Genomic DNA, 14,435 nt, shown 5'->3' with positions numbered 1-14,435 from the left:
AGTTTGCATAGTGATAAGATTTCAGGTGATTCTGAGCACAGTTAGTTTAATCAGAGATGTGAGTTTAATCAGAGATGTGTTGTGGTTCAACATTGGGAAATCAACTAATGTAATTCACATTAAAGACAAAAATACCTTAAATCACAGGGTCAATAAATACAGAAAAAGCATTTGAAAAAATACACCACAGATTTATTTGTGCTAAAAACAAAACAAAATAAAAAATCCAAATTGATGGTTTTCTGTGGATTTACTTTGTATCCTGCTACTTCTGAAACTATTAATTCCCTCAAGTAGTTTCTTTGATGATTCTCTCGGTTTTTCCTAAGAAAAATCATCATATTAAACACAATTAGGGATTATCACCTTATTGTGCCTTTATTTTTCTCTTGGAATTGGAGAATGATTATCCCTGTTTAATTCCTTTTTTTGGAAAGCTTATATGATTTCCCCATTACAATAATATTAGCTTTTAGTTTTAGAGATATACTTATTATCATATTAAACAATGGTCTATTTATATCCAGGATTTTTAAAGTTTTTATACAACACAGGACTTTGTACTAGACTCCACAGTGATGGAACACAATCCATGTCAAGATAAAATACAGCTCTACAAACACTAGTTAAAAATGTGACCCCATTGTGAAATTTGTACACATTCTATGCTTCACAATCATTTGTCTGAGAAACCTAAGTGAAGAGCTATAGGCAGTTTCCATGTTGTTGTGACTGTATAGTAGTGTCAAGCTCAAAGAAAAATGGGGGCCACTAAACTGTATGTGAAGATCTCTGTGGACTACATATTGACTTAGTTTTAAAATATATTGTCTGTTACATTGTATTTCATTTTTTAATGTTTTCCAGTTATAACATGGTTCAGTCTGCACTCTATTTAATATTTCTGTTTTAGAATAGTCAAATTTATGTTAAAAACAAAATAAAATCACCTCTCCTAAAGAGGTGAGATTAAAGGGAAGGATGTTTGCAAGCTGTGTGGTGATAAGGACAGGACACAATTCTTCTCTTTGATTACTGCCAAATATGTTGGTTTTCTGTCAGAGTCCTTCAAAATAAATGTTTGTGCTAAAAAAAAAAAAAAGTGGCATTGTTTTTTAGTGATAAAATGAAGCAAATTCATTTTAAAACAAAAATTTCTTCCCCAAACTTAAAATTTTAATATTTTTGAAATATTGAATATTCTAAATCACTGATTTCTAAATTTTTGATAATAAACTCTTATTATTAAAGAAATTTTAAGTACACATTTCCATCTTATGTTTATTTATTTATAAATTACATACATGTACTATGAGCTAACAGGCAGTCATGGCAGTAAATGAAGAGTAGGACTCAAACCTAGCAAGACTTGGGTTTTATTTTATCACATAATAGTTGTATGACTCTGGACAAGTCACTTTAACCTTTTAAATCTAGGCAATTCTCTAAGACTGTAAAGTTGCAGAGAAGTTGCTGACTGAAGCATAGAAGAGGTTTCTCCATCCAAGAGATCCCTAAATCAATGAAATTCTAGGTCTAGTTCCTATACCTAACCTACTATTACATTGATATATTATATACATTATAAAATATCCTACCAAGCAGAAATTTTAAAGGGATTAGAGAAACATGAAATAAATATTTTAAATATCTTTTATTAATTAATGAATACAAAAACCTTTTTGCCGATAAGAACAATTTAATTGAATATGCTTCATTTGGGGGAAGGAGAAATCTCAGGGATAAGGAAGATGACAATTTAACATAACAATGCTAACAAGGAACTAATTAATTAGATTACTTAACTAGCCAAATATGAGAATTTCTTTTAAACATGCAATCAAACAATAGATAATAATTATCAATGAATATATAGGGTCTTAGTTGTTTTTTTTTTTTTTTAAGGAGTTCTTCTTTATAAGTACATAATGACTATACTGCAATAAGCCACAATAATTCTCATCTCAACTCAGCAGTTTTTATTATAAATATTCCTCTTTACCTGGAACTGCTTACTGGATGGAATCAGATTTTAATTTTCCATTCATGCTTGGATGCATTAACTGTGTTTTTTATGAGTGTGAGGAACAAGCATAGCCAGTTTAGCTGGACTGCAAAGAACAGGAAGAAGTAATATATAAGGCTGTAGAACTAGGTTGGGGAAAGGTTGTAAAGTTAAGCAGAGAAGTTTATATTTGATCCTACAAGTAATAGAGAACCACTTAAGCTTATTGAGTAGCAAAGTGGCATTGCTATACCTATGGGGTTTTTTGGGTTTTTTTGTTTTTGTTGTTCATTTACCTCTTGCTTTGGGCTCATGGACTTCAGAGACCCTATTTCCTAAATAGATCAATGATAAGTCTTCAAATACATTCTTTGATCAAGAGAGAATATGACTGAACTTTAGGAAATTTTAAAATGACATACTGGATGCTTCTTAATTTTGAAAAATTCAACCTTAAAATAAAATATAAGAAAGACATGGCCTGCTTACTAATCATTGGACAAAACTACAGGAAAAATTCTCATTTTTGAAGACCTAAATCAATTTAATCCCAACTATGTGCTAAGCCTCAGGGATACAAAGCCAGGGAAGATACTGTTCTTTCCTTCAAGGACAATTCTTATCCTCACAATGTAAATACTCAAATGAGACTAAAACTAATCACTTCACAAACATTTAAGTATTATCTAAGTATAGTTATTCTGTTTATTATTATTGGACACCCATGTAATCTTTCTTTTGACAGAATGGTACTTATATAAGCATGAGTAGTCTCAGAGGAATTTAATACCTTGAGTCTAGTTATCTTAAGCCCTGGACAAAAATGAAGTGATACATATGGAAGAGAAAGTGTTGTTAGATTTGAAAAGCAAGAATGCAAGATACATGACAAACAAATGAGGAGAATAGTTAGGTACTATTGAGATGTTGAGATGAGATTTGACATTTTTCCACACAACACCAAAAAACTATTTGCATGCATTATTAGAAGTCAGCAGATGCTGTATAATAATGCTGTATAATATGCTATAGAACATTTTCTATTCACAGCAAAGGATTAGAAAACTAAAAACTTTGTCTACAAAAGTTAGAATAACAGTGATTTAGAGAAAAAAGTAAATAAGCTGTTCTTAAAATCAGAAAGAACAAAAATCAAATAGAGTTTTATGTATATACTTTTATTTATATATGAACAAGTGTTGGATTTTTTATTCTGAAGTGAACCAATAAAAAGATTGACTTTAAAAATTTTAATCCTATGTAAGCATTGTATTTTTTTCCAACATGCTTAGTCACTATGCAAAAATGTCATGGCATTACTCACCACCAACTATAGGCATATATAGGCAACTACAGAGTATTGGGCCTAAAATTAGAAAGATCTGAATTCAATTCTGGTTTCAGACACTTACAAGCTGTGTGACCTGGACAAGTCACTTAATTTTTTTACCTCAGTTTCCTCAACTATAAAATGGGAATAATAGCACTTATCTCCCAGGGTGATCATGAAGATCAAATGAGTTAGTATTTGTAAAGTCTTTAACTTACAATAGATACTATTTAAATGTTATTGTTATTGTGTGGCAACATTCTATATTACATTGGGTAGATTCTTGGGATTTTTTTTTTTTTTTTTGTCTCCTTAACTCATCTAGGCTAGAAAATGCTCTCAGGCTCCCTACTAATTGGAATAGACTCTTTGATCTGCTTCCTTGCTAATACAAGTCACTTTGTACCTCTTTATACAACTTCTTGGTCCCTACTCCCAGGGGCTCCTCATATTTGTGTTGAACTTAGTGTGGACATTTATTCAGCTTAGACCACTGTTACTTACTATACTGCAATATAGCTCAGAACTCCCAAGCTTTAGTAGTCCATCAACTTCAGCCTTTGCAGTAGCAAGATTTATAGGAAATGCGTCACCATTCCTGCCCAATGTGTTTTTAACAAAACTAAAATTAATGAGAATTTCCAGAAGCACTAATGGAAATTATTTTTGATTAGTGCCAGTAGGAGCCAATGGATCACAGTGACACAATATTTGCATTTGAAATTGTATGATTTTCTTTCATAGCCTGGTCTTACTTCTTGCTATTATTAAAAAAAAGAAGGCTTGTATATTTAGAGGTTGGAAAGGACCTCAGAGACCAGCTAGTCCAATCTCCTCATTTTACAGATGAGGAAAGTTTGTTCATCTGTGAAATGAGTGAGTTGGAGTAGATGGTCTCTGAGGTCCTTTCCAAATTCTAAATCTATGATCCCACATTTTACATAGTTAGACATCTTCTCCTCAAACTGATTGGAAGGAAATGCAAGCTATAGCCAGTTGACAAGTACAAAACTTACAGGCTTTGGATTTACATTTGCTTTCTTCACTCTTCAGACTGTTATCTTGCTCTTTTGACCCTTACTTTACTAGCATATCAAAACTATCTACTGGGCATACAAATAAGCTGTTTCGCATGTCTGGAACTCATTCTCTTGTCATTTTTGCCTTCAAGATATAGCTCAGGTGCTACCTCCAGGGAGAAGGCTTCCCACATGCCTCCTTAATCATTGAATCAGAATCACTTCCTCCTCCAAAGTTTTCCTTTATCTCTCCATCTTGTATTCCACAATCTGTGTAACCTGTGTAATACTTCTGATCCGTGGTGGATTGTGCTTTTTAAAAAAATTATATTTACAATGTCAAAGGGGCCTTTCTTTGCACATAGTAACTATTAGTATCAGCTAGGTGACATCGTGGGCAGCAGATTTCACATTAACACAATGAAGTCAATGCAACAACTCAATACACCTTAGCAGCTGGATGGCACAGACCTAAAGTAACAGGCCTAAAGTCAGAAAGACTTATTTTCTTGAGTTCAAATCTAGCCTTAAATACTTACATAGAAGATATGTGATCCTGGGCAAGTTATATAACCCTGTTTACCTCAGTTTTATCATCTATAAAATGTGCTGGAAGAGAAAATGATGAGTCATTCCAGTACTTTTATCAAGGAAACACTAAACGAGGTCACAAAAAGTAGGACAGGACTGAGAAAATGATTGAACAACAAAAGATGGCATGGCGGATAGAATGCTGCACTTGGATTCAAAGAAGATCAATTAGGTTCAGCCTCAACACTGGCACTATAACACTGCGCAAGGCATTTAACCTTTCTCTACCCAGTTTCTCATCTGTAATATGGAGGTAATAATAGCACCTGACTTCTAGAGTTGTTGTAAACATTAAAAAAAGATAATATTTTGAAAGTACTTTGTAAGCATTAAAATAAATACTATTTTTAGTAGTAGTGATAGTAACATTTACTGAATTATGTTGAAAGGCCACTTGAGAAAGTAACATGGCTCTAGAGCTGAGAGCATTCTCCAATGCAAATTCTATTTTGACCAAAAGACCAGACCACAGTTTTCACAGGATCATAGAATTTTAGATTTGTAGGGCACTTGAGAGCTTTATCTCTACCCCCTTTCCCAATTGAGTTTTGCAGATAATGAAAATAAAATCCAGAGAGGAAAAATGGCCTGATTAGGGAGTAAAAGGGTAAAGCCAGAGTTTGAACTTGTCATTATTTTCCATTTGTAAAAGGTTGTTGGAGGTCATTGGCTGCTGGTTGGTAGAAAATCACTATCATTTTTCTCTTCAGTCCCTCAAGGAGCTACCCTAACTTTTTGACTGACAGTCAGGCTTTGACTTATAAGCTAGCTCTCCTAATCTAATAGAGAAGAAGAACAGAAGCCCTCATCATCACATACCAGAGAAGAGGGCAAGCTTAGGGCAGTCATGTAGGGAAATCTGCAGCTTCCCAGAAACTGGGAGGGAGCATGCCAGCCATGTGCCCTACAGACCTGGGCTCTAGAATGGTGGCTTTGTGAGCCAGCCATGTGATGGAATTACAGGTGAGTGGTGAAGAAGTTCAAAGAGTTGAGACTAAGGCTGGAGAGTCTGCATACTCTTCCTTCCTCTTCTACCTTTTCTACACATGAGAATCTAAGAGGTTGTTTATCTTTTGTTGTAAAAACAGATACATTAAAGCATATGGAATTAACCATTATATTAGTCAGTCAACAAAGATTTAGTTAATATTTGCTTTGCAGTATATTCTGGGGCTAGAAATAAAAGAACACTCCTCCTCTCAAAGAGCTCATATTCTAATGGAGGATATATCATATAATGACATGTGTGATGTATATCAATTTCTATTTGGAATTTAAATTTGATTCTTGAGGTAATAAGACTCTAAAATTTATTAATTATTTATTGAACATTAATTATTAATAATAAATGTTCACATTTTTATATCCAACCAATCTCTTTTTTTCAAACAGTGAAATGTTCACATTTGTTGATCTCTAAGTTCATAAGAAAAATGCATAAAGAAAGTTTTCCTTTGGATATAGTAGGGAGCCACCTTTAAATCTAGATCCATTAAAGTCATCTTCTTTTTGTGAAGAGGATAGGATAGGTATATACAACTATGAAAAGAAGAAAATGACTTGCTTGGGGTCCGACAAACTTACTGTTGGACCCCAAGCAAGTCAATTACTTTTTTTTTGCCCAACCTATTACTTCCTTATACAAATGAAATCACAGTTTTCTAAAGATTGCAAAAAGATGTTTTCAAAGATGACAAAAATCTCTTTAAAAGGTCACTAGTTATCTTTCATTCGCTATTCTTTATGTTCAGCAATTTTTCTTTTCTGTCCATAAATGATATCTTGGCAAAGGAGCCAGAAAACCTAGATCAGCATGAACTCATCAGTATTTATTAGAAACTAACCCAAAGCATAAATCCTTCAGATAGGAGGTACAGTAGGATCATCATCCTTTATGAAAGCCACCACATAAGTATGAATTGTCAGGACAATGAAAAGTTCTATCAATTCTAATGATTACACTTAAAATCTCTTAATGTTTATTTACTTTCTGAAACTTCATATCTAACCACTTTCTAGCCTGCTCCAAAACTAAGAAATGCCAACCTTTTCCAGAAAACAATGAATAAATTTGTCAATAAGCTTTTGGACATATGGTTTCATTTATTGTTTAAGTACTGCTTTGTGTGAAGAAACAAACAGCTAGCAGCTGTAAGCTAATCAGTGGACTTACTGAGTACTTTCAGGAGAAATAAAAAGCAATTTCTTACGGAAATAGTCATCCCTCAAAAGGACAAAACTCTCCCACAATAAGTCAGCAAACCAGAACTAACTTTAGCTAGAAACAGGACTCATGATACTAATAAATGTATTTTAATTATTTTAAAAATGAAATTATGCTATTAGGGATGGATGGGGTGAGAAAATTTAGATTAATGAGGGAAATGCTCAAAGATGGTTTACAGCCTAATCAATCACTTTAATACTTTAATCCATTTACAATCACACTGGTATAACTATACTTAACACTGTTTTAAGAGAGGAATGGGGATTGGCCCTGCAATTTCATTGGTGCAGGGATCTTTGAGATGAGGAAACTTTACCAGTGAGAGTCTCCTAGGTTATTGAGAAATGCCTAAACAAAGATCATACGGCAGGGATGTGCTGGAGGCAAGCCTTAAGCCTCAGTCTTCCTCGAACCTAGGCCAATTAAAAATGATTTTTTAAAAAAAGTGGTGCTATTACTAATGACCAACATTTATACAGAGCTTTTAAATTTATAAAGCACTTTACATGTTAGCTCATTTTGATCCTTACAAGAATACTGAAATATAAGTGATATCATTATCCCCATCAGGCTGAGATAAAGTGAATAATTTGTCTAGGTCACAGAGGAGAATTTGAACTCATCTATTCCTGACACAAGTCCAGTGCTTTTTCACCACAACCAATATTAAATTAATGTTCAAAGGCTTTATTTTGAAGAGCCATGAATAGTGTTTTTTTTTTTTTAACTTATCTCATTAAACATTTCTAACCATTAAAAAACTTTAAAATTAGTGTTTTTGAGATAAACATCCTGGCAAAGTTATAGAAATGAAATTACACAGATCTTTTAATAACTACATTAACATATAAAAAAAATTCATGCAGGTGTTATATCTGTGCATTTTGTACATTATAGTTTGAGGACTCTAAATTAAATAATTATTTTTTGAAAGACAGAAAGTCAAAATATAACTTACTTGCATAGCTATGCCAGATAAAAACCAGGGAAAGTATAGTCAAACCATATTTGAAAATGCATATTAAGTCCCAAATGACTTTGCTTTTTTATATCTCTGGGCAAACACTTGCGTATTTTTTAAAGCACACATTTATGATTCGATTGCCAAAGATATAAATTTTATTAAATAAACTAAATTATTACATTTGTATTATAGCTTCATTCTCTCTGGGTGCCAGCTCTAAATGATCAACAGAATGCTAAAAAGACTACCTAGAAAATTTTAACTGATATATAAAAATTACATTTAGAAGTGTCATAATTTCTTATCACCACAATCATTTCACAATTGACATTATGGCATTCTCACTTCCAAAATATTTTTTATTCCTTTTCTTACTCCAACTGTCTTAATCTAATATATAATCTAATAATAATATAAGGAGGTAAAAGCAATAAGGCATTCAGGGCTCAACTGTATTAAAAAAAAGCATCTACTTCTGTGAGCAGTAATTAAGGTCAACAGTTCATAAGCCAAGAAAAAAGTAAACTCAACCATAGAGAGCTCTCTATCTTAAGGACTTTGCTGGGAAATCCATGAGGAAAAAACAACAACAACAACAACTCTTGGAGCTTCATTTATATTGTAATGTGTTTCTATGGATCTTAAAAACAGAGGAGGGCATCATTTGATCGTTCTATCCAACTCTTGGCTTCTACTTCACACAATCACAACTTTAGATTTGGAAAGAACTTCAGTGGCCATGCAATACAACCTATGCCCAAAGGGATTATCCTCTATAACATAGGCTTCAAGTAATTGGCCAGCTTCGGACCAAAGGAAGGGAACTCACCATCTCTAGAGGCATCCCATTCTGCTTTCTGACAACTTATTTTCAGAAATTTTATTGTAAGTGTATATGTGTGTGTACACAGACACATATACACATATACACATTCTCTCTGTGTATGTCTGTCTCTTTGTAACTTTCAGCCAGTATTATCTATTCTACATCCTGGGACAAAACACAACACTTTTAATCCCTTTTTTCATACAACAAACTTTCAAATGCTTAAAAACTGCTACTAAGTTATCCCCTCAATCTTCTCTTGCTAATTCAGCCCCAGTTCTTCAAACCCTTTTTATATAACAGTTTCAAGACTCTTCATCATTTTTATTACCTTCTTCTTGAAGCTCTCTAGCTTTTTAATGCTTTTTTAAAGAACGAGAAAGCAAATGTTTAACAACCAGCTTCCCCTCACAAAAAACCATGATACACTTTTAAATTTAACCTGAATTATTAGTATCTTCTCCATCACTTTTTTAAAGTCTAGACAAGAGCTACTTAAATTTTTTCCATTAGTTATCCCTTTTCACCTGAGCAATTTTTATGTGACTCTGAGTATATAGCAATATAAAATAGCTATACAATAAAACATAATAAATCATAATTTCATGACCCCCATATTCATTTTTGTAATTCTAGAGATAATCAACAAAACTAAATCAATCCCTAATTTGAATAATTGCTCATTTTTGATGTATTGTAATTTGTGAAATTATAAAAATCTGTTCTAGGGACAACTAGGGGCAACTATTTGTAGTTCATTCCACTATTCTCCAGATGTGGTCCGATTAGGATATAATATGCTATTAGTACAACCTTATTACTGAAAGTTATGCCTCTCTAATGTACCCCAAGATAGCATTTGTTTTGGTTGCTGTATGGAGCTTGTTTGCCACTATAACTACCAATTTTTTTTCTATACAAATTATTGTCTAACCATACTCTACTATCGAGTTGAGAATTTGATTTTTTAAGCCAAGTGTAAAACTTAATCCCCATTAAATGTCATCTCATTACATTGTGACAAATGTTCTAATCTATCAAGATCTTCACAGAGTTTAACTTTGTCATCCATGTCTTGGCTGCCCCTTCCACCTTGTGTCATCTATATCTTTATCCAAGTTATTGACAAAAATATTAAGCAGTACAGAGCCATGCACAGATGGCTAGGACACGCCAATGGAGACTTCTTGCCAAGTTCACAATGAACTACTGACAAGGTCCAGACATTCAACCAAGTCCAAATCATTTAATTATATTATCATTTAGCTCACATCTCTACATCTTTTTTTCACTGAAATGGTATGAAATACTTCATCAAATACTTTGTTAGCCAATCCAGACAAATATATTCTCCAAGGGAGAGAGGCCCAGTGCCAAAACTAATTGATTTACTGAAACACATTGTAACAATAAGATTAAAAGTGCAAGCAGATGCTTTGCCTCTACTCCCATCCCTACCCCCAAAAGTAAAGTAGATGTTCTGAATGTCAGTCTATATTTTTAAACCATCAGTTGCTCTTAAAGTCATAACATTTTTTTTTTGTTTAAAAAGTCTGTCTTAGGATATTTTTACTCTCTTGATATTTGTCATTTATTGGCAATGTTTCACATTTATAGCATAAAAATTTACAAATACTTTCATTCAAGCCTATATCTCAAATTATCTACTTCCTTTTGCGGTGTACTTGCATATTTTCAATCCTTTCCAAGACTGTTCTATGAATTCATTGACATGATTTATATAAGAACACTGCAGTGTCAAAGGAATATCCAATCTATGTTTTTTCCCTTCTATTTCAACTAATGTCCTTTCATTCAACCAAGTTTCCTTTTGACCTTTTCAGGGCAATGTCTAATGCAAAGTTTGTTGGGGTTTTTTAATTAACAGACTTTTCTAAAAAACAAAACAAAACAAACAAACAAAAAAAACAATCATCGGGGCAGCTAAATGGTACAGAAGATATAACACTGATCCTGAATTTAGAAGATGTGAGTTCAAAGCCAATCTCAGACACCTAACACTTCTAGCTGTGTGATTCTGGACAAGTCACTTAACCCCCAATTGCCTCAACAAAAAAAACAAAACAAAACAAAACAATACTCCCAAAATAAATAAATAAATAATTGGAAATAAGCATCACTATATTAAATTCCAATATTGCCATCTGTATCAAAAAGTGCTTTTAAACAACTGAGGCAACTATGTGATAACAGTGGATAAAGTGATGGCCAGGAATCAAGAAAATCAGAGTTCAAATCCAGCCTCAGTGACTTACTAGTTATGTGATCTTAAGCAAGTCATTTAATCTTTGCCTACCTCAGTATCCTCAACTGTAAAAGGGGCATAAATAACAGAACCTATCTCAAAGAACTGATATAAGGATCAAATGAGATGACACTTGAAAACTTTTAGCATAATACCTAGCACATTATATAAATGGTTATTTCATTCCATTATTTCAACTGGAAACAAAATTGGTCTAACTCAAAGGTTCTTAAAATCTCCATCTCACTCTAAGATTTCAGGAGGTCCATAAACTTGGACAGGAAAAAATGACAGTTGTATTTAAATACAATTATTTTTCCTTGGCAAGTCTATATAATTTATTTTATGCATTTAAAGACTTTAAAAAAGAGTCCAGAATGCCATTATGACATAAAGGTTAACTCTCATCTAGGTAGACTCAATGTAATTATAAAAGCCTAATTTTCTCTGTTTGATCATTTGGAACTCATTAATATTCTAATTTTAAGAATACCACATTCAAGTTCTAAGGTTCTCTCTGGGGCAAGTTTACACCCAAATTTCCATTGCTGCCTCCTTTTTTGAGTTAGTGCCTCAATTTCTAGTCTTGGTCATGATTTTAGTTTAAAAGTAAAATCCGACCATCAGTTACAACCCCCTCCATTCCCCGACCCCGCCCTGAGCATGGGGAGAAAAAAAAAAGAATCTGATAAAGACAAAAGAAAAAAGTCCAGTTCACCTTAAAAAATGAGATTCTAATGGAATGCAGATAAAATGAATGAAGCCAGCATTCCTTGTTACTTGCTTGCATATATCATTCTTTGCCCTGGGAGAGTGAGCAAATAACGATGTTGCTAGCACAGGGAATGAATAAAACTGTTCTGTACTAGATACTTGAGACTGATTTCTTCTACCTCCTTTCATTCCAAAGAGTTCACAGTACACTCTGAGTAATGAGGAGGTTACTGATGTAGTTTCCCAAGTGAATTAATTTGGTACTCGCTTATCTTCAGTGTGAATTTTTTTCTCTGACTGATCAACTGAATTCCTTCATTCATCGTGCATTCCTTCCTTAGCTTTTTCTTCCTTTAGCATTAAAAAACAAACAAAAACTAGTCTTAGTCTATCACTTAAACTATAATCATTTATAAGCAAATTAGTTTTATTTCTACTGTAGCCTAGCCTAAGTGAAATATATTTCCATCAACAAACATTACTGCCTCTCTACTTCTATTTTTATTATTATTGTTTCATTGGCAACAGTCAATAATAAACATGGCTGTTTCTCAGTATTTAAGATGTTTTTAAAGAACAATAAGCTTTCAAAAATAAAAAAAAAAAACACGGAGTACAATTACTGGAAGGTAAAGACTCTATTTTTTAATAGTATTTATTTTTTCCAACTATATGTAAAAACAATTTTAAAAATTAATTTGTTATAAAATTTTGAGTTCCAAATTTTCTCCTTCCTTTCCTCCTTTCCTAATATAGTAAACAAATTAATATAAGTTATATATATATATATATATATACACAATCACATAAAACATATTTCCATATTTGTCATGCTATGAAAAAAGAAATAGAACAAGAAGAAAAAACTATGAAAAAATAAAGTGAAAAAAGTATATTTAAATCTGCATATAGATATGGATTAGCATTTTCCATCATGAGCCTCTTGGAACTGTATTGCTGAGAAAAGTTAAGTCAATCATACTTGATCACTGCACAATTTTGTTGTTACTATGTACAATGTTCTCCTGGTTCTGCTTACTTCATTATGTATCAGTTCATGTAAATCGTTCCAGATTTATATGAAATCTTTCTGTTCGTCATTTCTTATAGCACAATAGTATTGCGTGACATTCATATACACAACTTATTCTACCATTCCCCAATTGATGGGCAACCCCTCAATTTCCAATTCTTTCCCAAGGCCAAAGCATTAAGAGCTATAGGTCAAACATAATTAGTAAGTATAGCAGTTGGGAGAAGGTAACCAATTCAGATTCCATAGGAAATAGGTGAATTATTGAGTTGAATTCTCATAGCACACTTCACATAAGCTGTGTGTTCCTATGGAGATGTTGTATGGTACTGGGAATATAAAACTCACTCTCTTCTCCCCCTCCTCCTGCTTTTCTCTCTCTCCCCCTTCCCCCTTCCCTTTCTCTCTACCCTCCCCTCTCTCTCTTTCCTCCCCTCCTCTCTCTCCCTCTTCTCCTTCTCTCTCCCTTTCCCCCTCTCTTTTTTTCCCCTTCTCCCTCTCCCCCTTCTCTCCTTTCTCTCCCTCTCCCTCACCTCTGACAGAGTAGTAAAATATTATAAGGTTCCAATATAATGATCTTCAATTTTAAAAGGCTAAATGGAGGTAGATATCAAATCTCCCATTTAGCTACTTTCTATGTACATGCAACTTTCCTATGAAGAAAGAAGCAAGGGTACTGGCTCAAGGTTTTATAAATTCATGGTTTCCAGCCAAAGTGGTAAAAAACACTGATGTTTAGGAAGTCCAAGTTCAAATCCTGAATTCTATTCATATTGATTAAATGGCTACAGAATGCCACTTTGCTATGAGCCTCAAGTTTCCTCCTTCACAAAACTCAGTCAATTAACATTAAGCATTAAGGCACTGTGTTAGGTACTGGGTATAGGATGAGTCGAAGTTCATCTTACAGTGGGGGGTATACATGTACTAAATAATATAAGGTAATTTGAAGAGGAAGAAAACCACTAATGGATAGTAGAGTATGAATCAAAAAAAGGTACTTGGAGGTGGCTTTTGTGCTGAGCCTTGAAGGAAGTTAAAGATTTAGGAAATAAATATGAGGAGAGAATACATTCTGAAAGAAAGCCTCAACAAAAGGAAATAGGGAGAAATGGTATGCTATTTAGGAGAGAGCTATAGGTTACTTGGCCTGTAACAGAGTATGCCAAAGGAAATAATATGAAATAAAAGCTGGAAAAGTACAATGGAACCCGAATCTGGAGATCCTTGAAAAGTCAAATTGAGGAGTTGGCATTTTATTCTAAGGAGTGACAGAAGATATTCACAAAAAGTTTCCATGTAGGAAACTGGCATGATCAAACCCGTACACTGGAAAATGGAAGTGGAAGTCAAATCCCCCATTAGCTACTTCCTATGTACATGAGACTTTCCTAAAGGACATTTGCTGAAGGTCTCATAAATTGATGCATTTGTCAACTATGCTAAGGATATGTCAGTGA

At 33.3% G+C, this 14,435-nt stretch overlaps 1 protein-coding gene across 4 annotated transcripts in view; it reads right to left on the bottom strand.

Moving 5' to 3' along the window:
* Positions 1-14,435, bottom strand: part of DAAM1 (dishevelled associated activator of morphogenesis 1) — a 207,286-nt gene that overhangs the window by 112,505 nt on the left and 80,346 nt on the right. The gene's annotated exons all lie outside the window — the stretch shown is intronic.

The sequence above is a fragment of the Antechinus flavipes genome, chromosome 2, assembly GCF_016432865.1.
Source record: "Antechinus flavipes isolate AdamAnt ecotype Samford, QLD, Australia chromosome 2, AdamAnt_v2, whole genome shotgun sequence".
Classification (NCBI taxonomy): Eukaryota; Metazoa; Chordata; class Mammalia; order Dasyuromorphia; family Dasyuridae; genus Antechinus; species Antechinus flavipes.
Note: the sequence above shows the minus strand (reverse complement) of the source record. Positions and strands in the feature narration are given on the sequence as shown.